This window comes from Alligator mississippiensis, chromosome 5, assembly GCF_030867095.1.
Source record: "Alligator mississippiensis isolate rAllMis1 chromosome 5, rAllMis1, whole genome shotgun sequence".
Lineage (NCBI taxonomy): Eukaryota > Metazoa > Chordata > Crocodylia > Alligatoridae > Alligator > Alligator mississippiensis.
This window is the reverse complement of record NC_081828.1, coordinates 210,522,722-210,539,040: the sequence shown is the minus strand read 5'-3', so window position 1 is coordinate 210,539,040 and position 16,319 is coordinate 210,522,722. Positions and strand designations below refer to the sequence as shown.

The window sequence follows — 16,319 nt, the reverse complement described above, 5'->3', positions numbered from 1 at the left end:
ATTCTGTCTGTCCATCATTGATACAAGCAGGCTGCCCCACATGGATGGTTTCGGAGTGGCTAAGAGATGACCGCAGCAATATAGATGGAAGAAGGGGAAAGGGATGAAATGGAACAACTGTTTCTGCATGTTTTTCTGGAATCAGTTTGTGCAATGGGTTGCTGCTTCTGACCTTGGTCAACTGGTAATAGCTGGTAAAAATTAAGGATGACCAGAAATTCAGGATGGCACAGGCTGCAAGCCTAGAAATCTGGACAGAACTCACTCTGAACCTGCAGTGGTAGAATACCAGCATTGTAGAGATCTGTCTGACCTTCACTGATAGGAAGCTTCCCACTGTAAAGTACCAGTTGATGATTAAACAGTATGGTATTGGCTAGGCTGTTCTCATGAGAATGAGCACCTGCTATTCACGGGGTGCCCCTAGGTTAAATTATAAAGTCTGACAGTGCATGGGAGGTGTTTTGGGTTTCTCCAGTTGTTTTGAGATGGCTGATGAGACCCTCACCCTTTCAGCTCTCTAGCACAGGACTCAAAGTTCATCAGCAGAAAGGAGTGTTTCTAGGCCCTGTTCATAGCAGATGGTTCATTAATGTTAAAATGGGCTGTTCTAGAGAGGTCTCCAATTCCAGAACATCTAGGATCTCTGTTTCCTACAGCGATAAGGAAGCTTTCTCCAAAAATCACTGTGGGGATTAAATGGTGTTGAAACCCATCTGTGATTCTGGAAACTTAAGCTTTCCTTTTCTGTCCTGTCTTATGAAGACTGTACGGGACAATTGGACAGGAAAAAATTCCCTTGGAAAACTAAAGGGGAAGATGAGGATCTTTCACTGACAGACTGGATGTGTATGAAAAATATCTGCCTCATGTGACAAGTGCTTGCTGTACAACATCTGAGAAAGCAAGGGAGAAATTGTCACTGATGGTGCAGAAGTGGAGAGACATTTTGCTCGTAATAACATGGAGAGGCTCCATCTACTGGTCAGGGAAACGGTTAAAAAAAAATTGTATTCTTACCTTCTGGCTAAAAATTAATGATGTGTGGTTGTGTAACCATTTATTAAGAACATATGGTGGTGGGGGGTAGTGAGACTTCCTGACTGTGTTTTTTTTTTTTTTAATGAAAATTCCCTTTGATTCCTTATAGTAGAACACATTTAAAACCAGTGGGACTATGACAAAGATGCATTAAAGTGATTGCCTATATACCTGACTCACTGGACTTGAGTGTTCGCGGAGTTTGAGGGCGACAGGATGTTTAAAACTGTTCTGTGTCTTGCAAAGTACAGTGTACTGGGAAGAGCCTGATATTTGGGGTCTGAAAGTAAGCTTCCCATATCTTGTCCTCTTCACAAAGTGGTGACCACAGCTAGGTTGAAGTGCTGATCAAGAACTCAGTATCAAATATTCTTCTCAAGTTATTTGCTTATGCATCACTTCCAACAACCATTCCTGGATGTCCACTCTTCTGCTTCCTGTGTAGGCTGCTCAGATGTGATATCTGCTAACTTTGCCAACCTGTATCCTGCCCCTCGTCCTTTTTTGTTGCTTCAATTAGGCATTTTTCAGAAGTTTAGACCATCAGTGATGGTTGCATCATTTTATGTTAGGTGAACACACAAAATCCGTCATAGCTAATGTCCTAATAATGGTCTTTGTGCTCCACATCTGGAGTACGTGGAGCACTTTCTGTATCTCGGCCACCACCTCCCTCAACGGACCACCATCAATGAAGAAGTCCAGCCCCGGGTCAGCTGTGCCAGTGCCACCATCTTCAAACTGCGACAATGTGTCATCCAAAATAGAGATCTTCAGAAGTTGACGAAGGTCCTGGTTTGCAAGGCTGTTGTGCTGACCACCCTCCTCAACTGCAGTGAAACCTAGACTGTCTACCAAAATCACATTAAGACCCTCAAGAGCTTTCATCTGTGGTGCTTGCATCGAATCCTGGGGATCAAATGGGAGGACTGTCAGACCAGTGAGAGCGTCCTCCATGAAGCTGCGTCCACCAGCACTGAAACCTTGCTCTTGAGAAATCAACTCTGATTGACAGGCCACTATGTCCGGATGTTCAAGAACTGCCTCCCTTGCCAGATTCTCTTTTCCCAGCTCTCTTGTTGGCCAATGCTCAAAGGGTGACCAAAGGAAACGGTACAAAGACACGCTCAAAGCTGCCCTCAAGCACGGAGGCATCAACACCAGCAGCTGAGAGGAGCAAGCTGCTGACCATTCAGTTTGGTGCCATCTGGTTCACCAAGGTGTGCATCACTTCAAGGCCCAACAACTCGTTACTGAGGCAGAACAGCAGTGGTGGAGAAAGGGGAAGGAGACCAACCCGGGGCTGTGAATTCCACTGCCCCCGCGCAACAACATACCCCCATTGCCAAAGAATGTGTATCCAGAATCGGGCTTCTCAGTCACCTGAGGACCCATCTAGCCTAATGGACGTCATTCTCGACTCCACGGGATTGCCGACGGCGAACGGTCTGTGTAAAATAGACTTGTCCCCCTGTTCCCTCTTACTTTTGCAGTGCCATTATGCTATTTAGTTAGGACTGTAATTGAAGATGACCAGTACCAGTGCTGGCTGGAGTATTGGTGGTTGATGGGCTTGGCGGGGAGTAGGTTAGTAATTGTATGTGCGCTCAGCAGGCTGCCCTTGGGGTGGAGGATGTTTCTCTGAAGCAAAGAAGGAACTTAAAAAACAAACCAAAAAAAAACCAAAAAAACCCCAAAACCAAAAAAAGACAGGGCCTTAACTAGGAAGATAAGCAAAGTCCTCCGCAATCAGCTGATTTGTTTACCCTCCCCCACCCCTTTTTCCCACCCCCGGCTTGTTCAAGAACAAAAGAGAAGTACCTCTTATTTTGAAATGTATTTGTAGACTAATGTTGGGAATTTGCCATATAAAATGTAAATGAAGCTGAAGGCATTGGTTAAACTCAGAGACAAAGTCCTTTTTTTGTTGTTGTTGCATTTTCTGTACTGGCAGTAACACAAACATGCCTCCATTATAATGCAATTTGCTTCTGAAGGCCTGCAGTGCCACCATGATAAAAATGTGATGGCAGGTGACTGGGAGGCAGAGGGAAGAATCATGCAGCACAAAAAGATCTAAGGTCATCTTTGGCTCATGGTTTGGGGATTTGATACTTCAGCAAAACAGAGGCATTTAGATCTCAATGTGCCTGGCACAGATGTCATCTTATGTACTCTAGGGAAGGTTTAGGGAGCCAAGGAGGTGGGGAGAGGCTCTGCCTAAAGTGGCAGGACTCAATTAATACCCAGTGCAACCTCTTTCAGATCCCACCCTCCAGCCCTAGTGTGATTAAAGTACATTGTACTTTCTGTAGTGCTCTACTCTGCAGCTTTTGCAGGCTTACAGGTCTCCAAAGCTGTCAGGAGAGAGAACATTTACTACTGATTGACCTATATAAATATTTCCTCTTGATGAAGGATTTGAGACATGCTTGGATACTTCAAGCGTTACAATCCTTTTTTCAGTTAAAAATCAAATTGTCCTATAATTTAGATTTTTTTTTAATCATGTTGACTTTATTTGGCCCAGCTGTTTGATGTTTGTGGTACGTGCACCTGCTAGCAAATAAAGTAGAATCTCAACCACAAACCGTAAAATGGTGCAAAAAATAATAAATAATTTGAAGTGGAATTTTATAATTAAATATTGATTGGTTTACCAGAAGGTTATGGATGAAAAAATTTTTAAATAGGAATCCAGACTTCAGGTTTTAACTGCTTAACTGTGCACTTTAAGTGGTCAGATTTCCCATAGTGCTTGAATACCCACAGGAGCTTCCAGTGATGTTTGCTTACTAAACTGAAGGGTACTAATGGTTAGATTTCAGTTATCTCTAAGTAGGCTCTCATTTTTGGGGGGTCCCCCAACCCTGTCCATGTCAGGATCGTCACTACCTGAAGTTGTAAGATATATAGGACAAGGCATTTCAGAGCCTCTCTCTCTAATGGATGGGAAATCCAACCTATGAGCTGGGTTCCCTTGGTCCCATGAACAGAGGAAAGTAGGTCCTTATTTACATGAAAAGTAGAAAATCTAGCTCTGTCCTTCTGGAAGAAAGGTCTCATCTGCTACTGATTCAGGAACCACTTATGGTGCTAGGAATGGTGGATCTGGACTGGTAAACTCTTGTAATCCTGTGTTGTGTGCCTACTCTGTTGCACTGTCTGAACAACAACTTGTGTGACTGAGCCTACTCGTATTTTAAAGGCTTTACAATGCAGAAGACATGGTCTGATCACTCTGCTTAATTAGATTGCATGGAATGACTTTATGGACTTCTGAAGACTGAAAGGTTTGGGAGGACAGTTTTTTCTAAGGCAAGTTCACTTTCTGTTGCAGAATGCTTTTCCATAAAATAACACTGCTTTGTACAGTCATGGATTAGAAGTTTGGTCTTGGTTTCATTAGCTAGTTTCAGATAACTGAAGAAATATATATATACATTTCTTCAAAACTTGTTTGGTCATGGCACACTGCTGATAGCCATGACTTCCGTCCGGGCTTGGTTGATAAGTGCGTGTGAAGTTAAATTTTATGCAATTAGGATTATGACAGCATTCAACAGAGTAACGCTTTCTATTTCACTACTTGGAGCAAATGTTATTTTTTTCCTTTTCTTAATCTCAGCACAGATAAAATATCATAAGAACGTTTTGCCTTTTTCTGAAATAAGAGATCATCTGTAGAGTGCGTGCACAACTTTATTTAAACTTGATCATTTTAGCTTTACGCACTACTTCTGTAAATCTTTTTTTTTTTCCTGGCAGAATTAACTAAAATAGGATGATTTCAGACCTATCATACTGAGCCTGTTGATTATTTAACAGGAACAGCAAGCTGTGTGATACTCTGCGTAGTCATGAGCAAAGTAGAGGTTGTTTATTAAATGGCTGACCTTCGAGCTTCTTGTCAGCTAATAGACATTTGAATGTGCTGTTAAATCTTTTGCATTGCTATGTGGCCAAAGCTTGACGAGGTTTCAAATGGGTCAGAAGTTTTTTGTGTTGAGTATTTTGGAGAAACACAGTTAAACATGATGGCATCTGTTTTAGCCTGCAACAGTCTTGTCACTGTGGAAGACAGCTGCACACTTTATAAAGTGTGTTTGTACCTCAAATGGCTTTTTTGAAGACAATTTTTCTCCACCTCCACTTTTTTAAAATGCTTTAAATCAGGGGTGTCATATGGCTGGTGGGCAGGATCCAGCCTGTGGAGCCCTGCCATCCAGCCCCTGGTGCTGTTCTGGGCTCTGAGCAGACCCACACAGAACACAACACGCACCAGCCCAGCCCCGCAGACAGGGCTTGGGACGCGTGCTGCGCGTGACCTGTGCCCCAGCCACTGTGGGACTGCACTGCATGGGCGGGTGTGTGCAGCACAGACCCCAGACCAGCTGGAGCGGGTGCCATGCACACACGGTGCTTGCCCTGGCAGCTCTATGACTGCACCATGTGTAGCATCTTCTCTAGCCAGTCCAGCATCCCTGCTTCTTACGGTGCCTGTGAAAGCCACATGCTGCTTGGGTCTTGGACCAGCTGGAGCAGATGCAGTGTGCAGCACAGTTCCCAGAGCGGACACTGCGTTTGCAGTCCAGCTGGGGCAGGTACTGCATGGTGCTCCCAGACCAGCTGCAGTGTATCCAGTATACTGGGGGATGGGGCTTGTGGGCCCAGTCCAGCCTGCGAACTGGCCCCTGCCACTCTGCTGGGTGAGTTTAACACCCCTGCTTGAAACTCGTTTTTCCCTCTTCAGTTGTAGTCTGAACTCACGAAATATGCTCCTTACAATTCAGAAAGAATCCAAAAATGTATGGATATCTTGCTGTTTTCTTTGTCAAATCTATATTACCTAGTCATGTGAAATGCACACAGTAGTGTGGTTACCCTTTCAATTCAATTCGGGGGGGGTTGTTTTTTTATCTTCCCAATACTCATTGTGTAGCCCATTCAGTGTTGAGAATTCCCCCTTGTGACAAGTCCAGGGACATCAACAGAGGGTGGATAATCTTTAGTCCCACGTACTCGGAGCGCTAGAAAATCAACATTTTGGAATTTTCATCTTTGGACTAGTTGAAAAGTATTTGACAAGTATGCAGGGTAAGGAGAGAAGTTTATAAATACCAATTTCCACGTTTGAGTTGTTAGAAATGTTGTCACTGACTGTAGACATTATAAGTAATGGCAAGTCCTGAAGCATGACTTTTGATTGAAAGCAATATAAAATGTTTTACTCTGTGGAGTTCTTAAAATTCATTGTATGAGGGCATGTCAGCTCAGCTCAATAGGGTCATTTTTAGTATTTTGCCTGTAATCCATACTTTGGCACTGCATGTACAGTTAACCAAAGAGGAAAGAAAAGTCTCTAAATGAAAATATTAATAACGCTTTTGAAATACAAGAGACTTTCCTTTTCGTAGCAAAGATTTCAATAGGCAACATTTAGATGTTTTAAATATATTACACTTGTCATTCGGAAATGATAATACATGTTCCATTGGCCTTTTTAAATAGCACCCTGGGGAAAGGGAGTGAAAAAGCACAAGAAGCCTCATGCTTCAGCTCAATAATTACTTGTTTATATTAACAGATCACTAAAACATGCCCTGTTTTGTTTTACTGCTGTTGGCTTACCTCTCTACGAGTACAACCATAACAGGGGCCCTGTGGATCTTCCAGCTGAAAACCTTCCTCGCTTCCCTGCCCCACTGCTGTGCCACATTTTTCACCAAACGAAACATTTTGCAGAGTAGCAGTGATGGTGGCTGTTAAATTATTTCAGGAGACTTTAATGTGACCTTAATGTAGCAAACACTGAACAAATGTAACTATGCTGGATTAAGAATAATTTTGTTTAAAGAGTTGGATTGTAATTTGAGGTATTTTTTTCAGTTTTCTTTACGTAAGGTTTGTCTTTTTCCTTAAGAAAAATAATATGAAATCGACACCCGGGGTTAAGCAATGAGTCTCAATCAGCGTGAAGCAGCCTTCTTCCATAGGTGCCACAAGGTACCATGCAGTGTTAGGTGTGACAATATGAGTCAAAAGATAAAAACCCAGATATTTCAAATAGGAATCCATAGTGATGAAACCATTCTGTCCTTGTGTTTTTTCTGAGTTCTTCGCAACTGAAGAATTGCTTTGTAAGTCAAGAAATGAGTGAAAAATACAAGCTTACATTTTCCAAGGCTGGGAGGCAGGGAGAATGTTGAACCTAAAAAGGTTGAGAGCCACTGGCCTAAAGTTACTATAATTAATCAAGCAATACATTTGCTTCCCAAATTCTAAAAAAAGCCAAGCCAGTGAAGTGGCTTAACTGCTAGTTAAGCACCAGGAACCAGAATTTATTGACATGCTATACTAACTTTGACTGCAGTATAATTTTCAGTCACATATATGTAGGCTTGGCAGGATTCAATGTTTATTGGCAAATGTTGATTTCCACTCATACTCCGACTGACAAAAAAATAATTCCTGCGTTAATCAAATTTACAGAACGAGGATGTAAATAAAAAAGATGGCTGATGGAGTGTGTTAGTGCAAGGGGAACAGTCCTGCAAAACCGTGCTGACTGTAATTCGGCCTGAAACTCCCAGGGGACTGGGAACAAAGGAAGAGGAAGTGACCAAGCGGACAAGGGAGCTATGGGCAATTGGAGCCTGGACTCATGGCAGCTCTGCTGCTCAGCCAATAGCAGCCCTACGGTAGTTACATTTGTTGCAGCAGGCAGTTAAACTGCAGAATCCTGAAAATTTAAATTGATAAAAATGTAAATAAATGTTTAAAAATAAACATCGATATTATCTGTTGAAATTATATATTAGAAAAATCAAATTCTGCTGCGCCTATGTTTATGATTGTTGTTTCAATTTATTCACCTAGCTCAGTTCAGTGATTTAGTGCATCCCAAGTTAAGAAATCAGTTGGGAGCTGAAAGGAAGGAAAATGTGTTTTCTTTTTCCAATCTGTGAATAAACACCAAGCGTTGGAGGATGGGATATTTTAGATACAGGTTTCCTTTGCATTACGCAGGTCCTATATGTGCAAATTCGCTCTTATGCGATGACCCTTTTTATACCAAAAATTTGTTATATGCAAGGTAAATTCACTCTTATGCGATCGGTGTGGTGGAAGCCCGTAGTTGGCTCCTTTGTGCGGTGCGTTGTAGGAGCGATGCACACCAAAATGCAGTCTCCTCTGTGGATATATGCTCCCCGCTCATTGTCTGCAACACGTGTTTCTGTAGTTGCCATCTCCATTACGATAGTGCCCTGTGCTTGTGCGCGCTGTCTCCTGTTGGTGAGTACCAAAATTGTCTTGTAAAAGTGCGTCTGGGAGTCAGTACAGTCGAGGTCTTGGAACATATCCCTATTTGTTGCATTGTAAAGTGGGTCCCTTTATGCAAATTCAAGTTATGCGCCGTTTTCCAGGATGCATATGTACAGCATAAAGCAAAGGAAACCTATACTAGTTTTGATGGATATGGTGACTAGAAGCTATCAATACAGTTCCCTAAAAACATTATTATTTCCCTTGTTGTTAAATATGTTAATCTGTTAATTATGTCAAAGCATTTTACATGAATTACTTTTTCTTATGTATCCACGCTTAAAGTTAATACTATCTAATATAAAAATAATGTGATGCTGTTCTTGTGTGTTTGAATTGCATTCCAATTTTTATTCAAATAAACTACCAGTCTTGTTAAATGCGTCATTTGTATTTTCCAACATAATAAAAATTAAAAGTTAAGACTAAATAAGTGTGTGATTTGAAGCTCTTGGCTTAATTGGTGAAATAAACTTGTATAGAAACTGTGCGTCCTTCTAGCTAGCAAAAAAAAAAAACGTACCAAAGTTAGCACGAAGGCTGTATTTGATCAGATTTTTGAGTTGGATATGATAAAATTGGGGGCAGGAGGTAGAACCAAATTAAAATGGATACATCTGACTGTGATGCTTGATTTCTAAACAGGATTGACAACTCCTGAAATGTTTTTGAAAATGCCATAATTTACAGCATCAAACTTCACTCAAGGTCGTGTGAGGATTTCTTGGCAACTTTGGAATCTGCCTGAGCCGTAACATCCTGCAGTTCTGGCTGCAGCACTTGTTAAAAGTGATCCTCTGCAGTTCCACTTATCACCAGTGGAGTTGCTTTGTTATCTGTGCCTCTAGGTAGATCTCCACCCTATAGCTTGTAGTGTGTATACAGGTTGTGGGTCTTAGGTCATGGGGCAAGCAATTAAACAAGGCAGCTGCTTACTCATCTTTTCTCCATTCAGCACTAAGGGATGAGAGGAACACAGCGGAAAATCCAAGTGAGGATGGAAAAGAAACCCAGGCAAAACCATGTTGGGGTTCTGCTTAGTCTTACAGTTTTGCGGGGGGGAGTTTTTCAGGATTTTTAAACTTGTAAAGGTTGCAGTACCATATCAATATGTCAAGATTGCATTGTAACAGGTAAATCCTGTCTTCCGTTTAGGGCCTAAAATGCTCCCTTTGAATGTCTATTGTGGAAAAATAAAGTGACGATAACAGGGTTTTGCAATCCACATATTAGTTTTGAGGAAGGCCTTGGGAAAACCTGAAGTCTGCATCTATAACACTGAAGCCAGCAGAGAGCAACCACCTGGACAGCTGAATGTTCTTTGGGAGCATGGTACAGTATATGGAAACTCAAGAATCAAGTTGCTTTCATGGTGGTGCATAGAAAAGCCATGTCGCCAGCAAAATGCAGGCACTGAGGGAAGACTTAATGAGGGCTGAAGTAGAACAGAGGAGATGCAGTCCTGGCAGGAGTCAAGAGAAACCTCGTTCCTTCCTGATTTTGGAGAGAGGATTCAGATTTATTGGTCATTTACTAGCTAAAAGCTGGCACAGAAGATTGAGTCTTCAGGCAGCTGGCTGGATGGAGAGCTGTTCTCAAAAGGGTAGTGTTTCCAGCCTTGCTTGCCCACCAGTTATCTTTGTCTTGTAGGTATTAGCTAACTTTTCCCTGTTTTGAGTTTTCATACTGAAGCATGCCCCTTGCCTTGTTTTGGCCTGTGTCTCATTCTGAAAGCTGTCAGTGCAGTTGATCTGTGTTCTGTGATTTTGAAATGTCTTGATTTACTCTGCTCCTGTTTCTTTAGTCAGCTTGTACCACCTCCTGTTACATTTCCTAGCATGCATGTAGCCTTTCAGCAGGGGAAAGAGAGCCCTCTTTTAAATTGCACTAGAATTTTATTGCAGTCTTTCCATAACTGCAGCCCTGCATTCAGGCACCTGAAGAAGCTGACCGTAAGTGACATTTGAAAAGTGCCTAAAATAAATTTTGTCATTGAAAGAACTCCTTACACACACAGATCAGGGGTTTTTAACCTTTTTGGGTTGGCGTACCCCCGGGGGCTGGCCAAGAAGGCAGGAATCCCTTGTCAGTCAGGAGGAGGGCGGCGCAGCAGCAGCAGTGCCGATGGCACAGCGGCGGCGCCTGCTGTCGAGTACCCCCGGCAGTATGCGTACCCCGAGTTGAAAACCCCTGCTATAGGCAAGACAGAGGGAATTGTTCTCTTTTTTTTTTTTTTAGCAGTAGGTTCATGTATTTTAAAGCTAGTTAGAGAATTCTCTGTTTTAAAATGTTTATTTTTTGCTGTATGAAATGCGCTCAATTACATGTCTAGAGTTAACATATATAATTTAAAGCCCTATTTATAACACAAGGAGCAAACCCCAAGCCAGCCACCATCCCTACTGATGTGAAACCCAAAGAAGGAATGGGTTCTGCCACACCCCTTCAGAGAGAAACGATTTTGTGTCAAAGGCCCTTCCCTGGGAAAGCGCTGTAATTAGACATGCAAAGATTTAAAACACCCACCTAATCTCAACTACCCTATCAGTTCACCAGAAAAGCACCAGTCTTTCAAACAGGACAAAACCATTTAGGGCTTCAAACACCTTGTATTATTCCAGAAGAAAATAACTCAATATCATCATCAAAGAAATAACGTGATACATTTTTCCTTGTTGATTATCGGCCTCATTCTACATCTGCTGTAATTTGTGAGTGGTTTTCATTTGATAATCCTGTGTTTATTATATTGCAGTAAAATAACCCAGAAGTAGTAAAAGCAAGATTTTCAGTGGCAGCATCTGGAGAGAAGGTTGTTGACATAAATTCAGGTTATCTTGTGGAGCAGAAGTGTTTCTCCTAATCTTTGTGTAAACTCTACCCAATTTTGATGTCAGTCTCCTGACATGGAGAGATTTGAGGGAAAAAAAAGCAGATCGTTCTACTCCCTAGATTTACATTGTCAGAAATGCAGATCTTTTCTTGAATTGAGACTTGCAGTGAAATTGCAGTTAAGACTTGCGGAGAAAAGGATGCTGGCTCTTATTTGTGCAGTTCTTTGTTCCTGCAACATGAAAAAAATATCCACTTTACTGGGAATTATAGCAGCAAGGTAGAGGGAGAAAAAGGGGCTTAATCAATCAAAGATATGTTACTTGAAAAATTTTTGAGCCTATGTTTCCCTGTAAACAATCCAAAGCAATTATTTCTTGAGATAGAGTTGCATGTTTGGTGCATACAATAATACCTGTGCATCACCCCTGTTCCAGTTATCCTCAAAACAACTGAACAGTATGTTGAAGTTGGGCCTCTTGTGTTAGAAGTGCTTTTTTTAGTAGGTCAGCATCAACCCTGTTGCCACAGGTTATATATGATCCATTAAGCCGGTGATCATCAACCTGAGTGCCATGGCACCCCGGGGTGTCTTGAGATCCTTTCCAGGGTGCCTGTGGGATGCTGCACAGTGTTTGCATGCTTAGGTGTGCAATAATTATTCTCATGATAAACCCAGAGATTTCAAATGGAAATCTCTGGTGTTAAAAACATTCTGGCCTGCTGTGGTCTTTTAGAGTCGTTTGCAACAGAAGAATTACTCTATTGTTTTTCTGTAGTCAAAAGGAACGAGTGAAAGCTAAGAGCTGCCCTTTTCAAAGGGATGCCTTGAGCCTGAAAAGGTTCTGAGCCAAATGCAGTGATTTTCAACTATTTTGTTTCCCTGAAAATTGACCAGAATGTTTTGTCCCCGAGTACCAGCTGGGACAGGCTGAGGGAATGCAAAGCCAAGGTAGAAAAACTGACCCTTTCTTGATGAGGCAGATTTTCTGAGTCATGCAAGAGCTTTGGGATGGCGTTTAATCTCAAGAAAACTGTGATCATGCACCACGGGATGGAAGAACCAGTGTCTGACATCACTCTGGAGGGTAACTCGTGGTGTTATTTACAGTTTGCTACCTGGGTTTTACAATCAGTAGAAATCTTGACCTTCAGACTGAACGAACGTAATCAGAAATGCAGCTAAGAATTTCAGGCTTTTTCAGAAATGTGCATGGAATAACAGCAATCTATCAGCTAAGGTGAAAATGTGAATCTATGAGACTTGTGTGCTGTCATCCCTACTTTATGGTTCAGAAACGTGGACTACATAGGCTAGGAATAGCAAGAGACTGAACTGCTTCCGTATAAGATGCCTACATAAAATCCTGAAAATTAAGTGGGAAGACAGAATGCCAAACATGGAGGTACTGGAGTGCACAGGATTGACACACTTAGAAACCACTATCAACAAGAGGAGGTTGTGATGGATAGACCGTATTAAGAAAATGGGAGGAGACTGTATCCCCAAGAATAACTTGTATAGCAAGATACAGGATGGCTCTAGAAAGTGGGGTTGCCCTCTAGGGCAATACCACATGTGCAAAAAAGATGTGAAGTCGTTCAACATTGGAAAGCTAGGAGGAGTGCACAGAAACCCATCTGGTCTGGAGGGAACACCTGGCACTGGCTGCAGCTTGACATGAAGTGGCTTTGAGGTTTGAAGCAAAGCAAGAGAGAAGAAAGCAGCATGCTGTAAACTTTGATTCTAACTCAGACAACACCGTGGATCTGTGAAACTTGTAGCAAACTGTGTCGCTCTTGAATTGGGCTAGTCAGCCACAAAATGGATTCATCAGGCATCTGACTAGACCTTTTATGTGGACCATGATCCATACTATCAACAGTTGCCAATTACCCTAAGGGCTAAAAGACCAAAGAAGACCAAACTAATAGCATAGTGCAGTAGTTTTCAGTCTGTGGTCCATGGACCCCTGGGGGTCCACAGACTGTCTAAAGGGTCCAAAAAATGACTGTGATCAATCAACAGTGTGAATACCCACACTCAATTCAAAGGGGTCTGTACTTTCATTCAGAATGTTTGAAGGGTCCGCAAATGAAAAAAATGCTGAAAACCACTGGCATGGCACAAATATTTTCCCTTGGTATCCCATATCAGAGGATCATACTTCACTAGTGTGTGTATATAGAAAGGCTACCATCTTAATTTAAATAAATTAAACTTAATTCCTCTTCCCAAGCATATCAGTTTCATTTTTCATTGGAGATGAGAAGGGGCTTTATTCAGTTGAATGAAGTAGCTTTGAATGCTGGTGTGGAATGCTGCAAGCTGAGAATGAAGTGTTAAGAAAACATGTAACGTACAGTGAATAAACCTGCTGTGTATTCACGTACGTACGAGATAGGAAGGACGCGCTGTGACTTCCAGAGCCAAGTCTGAGTTTGTGGGTGTGGCGGTCCTTCTCACTTATTAAACGGAACAAATTTGATTTTTTTTTTAATGAAACATGATAAATAATTCCAGAGGTACATGATGTCCTCGTTACAGACCTATTTAAGCTAAAACTGCACTTCCAGTTTGCAGAATTCATCAACCAAGTGAAATACTTCAGGCTCTTGATTTAATGTAATGAATATGTTTTAAGTATGCTGCTCAATGTTTCTGGAGTGTAGAACTAAGAGATTTTACAGTATTTCTACATCTTTAGCATTGCTAAGTAAGGCCAATGCTGTGGCCTTACCTTGTAGAGAAAATGGACATATTGGTGTTTGCGTGTAGGTGTATATAAAATATGACTAAGGGAGTGCTACTTGTTTGAGCTTGTCTTTCATCCCTGTGGTTAGTCAGTATAGTGCTCACTGCTCCTGAGTATCAAAAACAAAGCATGAATTGCATTTCAAAAGTGGTGTTAGAGGATGAGTTGGCCTGGTAGTGCAGCCTCTCCAAAGCTGCCATTCTGTTGCACAGTATCTCTCTTCTGTACATGTGCCGCTTCGGAGTGGAGCCCTACATTGGCTATCACTTATTGATCACTTATTGTCTCCCACAGCTTCTCAATGAAGTTGGATCTAGAGCAGAGCAAGTCAGATTCGTGGTTTTGTTCTATAAGCAGGTTTGTTTTGCATTTTTGTTGCCATTCGGAAACTTCCCCTGGGTTACTGGAATAGAATTCGAAAGTGTCAGTCCTGATTAACAAACTGAGAGATACTGGTATTTTGACCCCGTGTACTACCCGTTCCCATTTGTTTTTCTCTCATTTTTTCCTCTCCAGTAGTTAACAAATTACTTAATGTTTCAGAAGTTAAGAAACCAACATAAAAGTAATTATAGAGAGCAAGCAATTTGAACACGTGGTTCCTGTATCCAATTCTGTTCCCATCTGTACACTGCAGGAAAACATTAAAAATTCAGTACTTGACATAGTGCTCTTTCTTGAGTCCTGCATGAAATTTAAGTAAGAGTTAACATTCACAAAACTCATTTTCATTTTCATTACTATTTTTGTGCACCAAGGTTTTCTTTAAAAAGCTGGATTTGACTCTTAATTAGTAGCTGTGACAGTTTCTATTAATATTTGGCAAATCATTATAGAAAACAAGTTAGTGTACAGTAGGAACCTGAAAAGACTGCCACACACAAACTTAATTTGTTAAAAAACAAAAAACAAAAAAACCCCTGGTATTACTGACCTGGCATCCCAAAATGGTGAGGCTACTTTTAATGTTGCAAATGCATCGAATTCTTTTTACCAGCAGAAAAGGATGTTTAGATTCATAGGCCACATCTGCTGTTCGACTTTGTGCAGTCTGTGTTTTTTTTGCTAGAAGAAAGGTTTGTTTGTTGGCCACTCTCTCCGGGCGGGAAAGGAATGTAATGCATGCACAGACTGCACAGTATTTCCTGTGAAACTCCCATTCCAAACCTCTGTACTGGGAAGGAGTCCAAGCAGGGCAGCTCGATCCTTGTTGTAAAATGAAGGAATGATGCATCAATTGAAATACTTAAATTGTATAGGAAATACAAAATCTTTTCCCCTTTATTGGGATAAATAATGAGGTGTCACAGATATCATTTGCTTCTTTCCTAATGATCTTATTAATTCTCCAGAGAATGATACAAAGACAATACAAAATTGATGCTAGGTAACCTTTATTGAATACTGTAACTAAAGCAGTGGTTCCCGGAGATCCTTTCAAAGTTGCCATGGGGTGCTGTGCTGTGCCATTGTAGCACTAAGTGTGCATGCATGATTCACAGGATAACCCCACACATTTCAAATGGGTATCCAAGTGTCAAAAACCATTCTGACCTCTTCTTGTCTTTCCTAGTTCCTTGCACAAAAAAAGGAGAAAAAATTGTTTTGTTTATTTTTTTTCAGTCAAAAACCAAGTGAAAGCTAAGAGCTGATATTTTCAAGGAGTGCCTTGAGTCTAAAAAAGTTGCTCACCACGGTGGAAGCTAACATAACAGTTCTGCATCATTATAATGTATATTCATTTGATCAAATGCATCTGAAAAACGGTCCTCATTTGTATCGTTTACAGACAGCTCTGTCCTCTGTGGCATTTCTGGGTGTTTGAACAAAAAGGATCAATAAATTGCCATCTACAGAATGGTTCTTGCCACAAACGGGGACCTCATTTTGTTACTAGAATGATCTTGTCTTATTTGTGTAGTCAGTGGCTGTGTGTTTTATGTCCCTTGTCCTGCACATGTTTCACTTACATTTTATCTCAGACTTAAATCAGTGTATTGTATTTTAGGTAGCAAAATGTAAAGGATCAGCTGTAGTCCCCATAGTATCTGCCAAGACGCTGCTAATCTCTAACAGGAGAACGTCAGCTTTGTGCATGGTATGATGAAACTGAGATGAAGGATCTTCGTGTGGTTTGAAATTGAAGGAATTTGGACCCACAGGATATGCAATCCTGTGTACATGCAACAGCTCTGTTACAGCCCTTCATTCTCAGCTGTTTGTCTTCAGTATTTAAATATGAGGACTATGGGATTTAGGTCTCTCTCTTTTTTTTTTAATCTGACAGCTTTGTTTTCACAGGCTCTTTTGGAGTGTTGTATTATAGAAGCAACTTCATCTCTCAGAAAAAAGAAGGGGAGAATT

General features: G+C 41.3%; 1 protein-coding gene and 1 long non-coding RNA gene across 5 annotated transcripts in view; one reads left to right on the top strand and one right to left on the bottom strand.

The window, feature by feature from the left end:
• The window catches only part of CTDSPL (CTD small phosphatase like), a 113,537-nt gene that overhangs the window by 45,277 nt on the left and 51,941 nt on the right, over positions 1–16,319 (top strand). The window lies entirely within an intron of this gene.
• LOC132250956 (uncharacterized) lies at positions 10,957–15,052 on the bottom strand. The gene is made up of 2 exons (XR_009462727.1): positions 14,890–15,052; positions 10,957–11,431 (listed from the first exon to the last, which is right to left on the bottom strand). It is a non-coding gene; the product is annotated as an uncharacterized LOC132250956 (long non-coding RNA).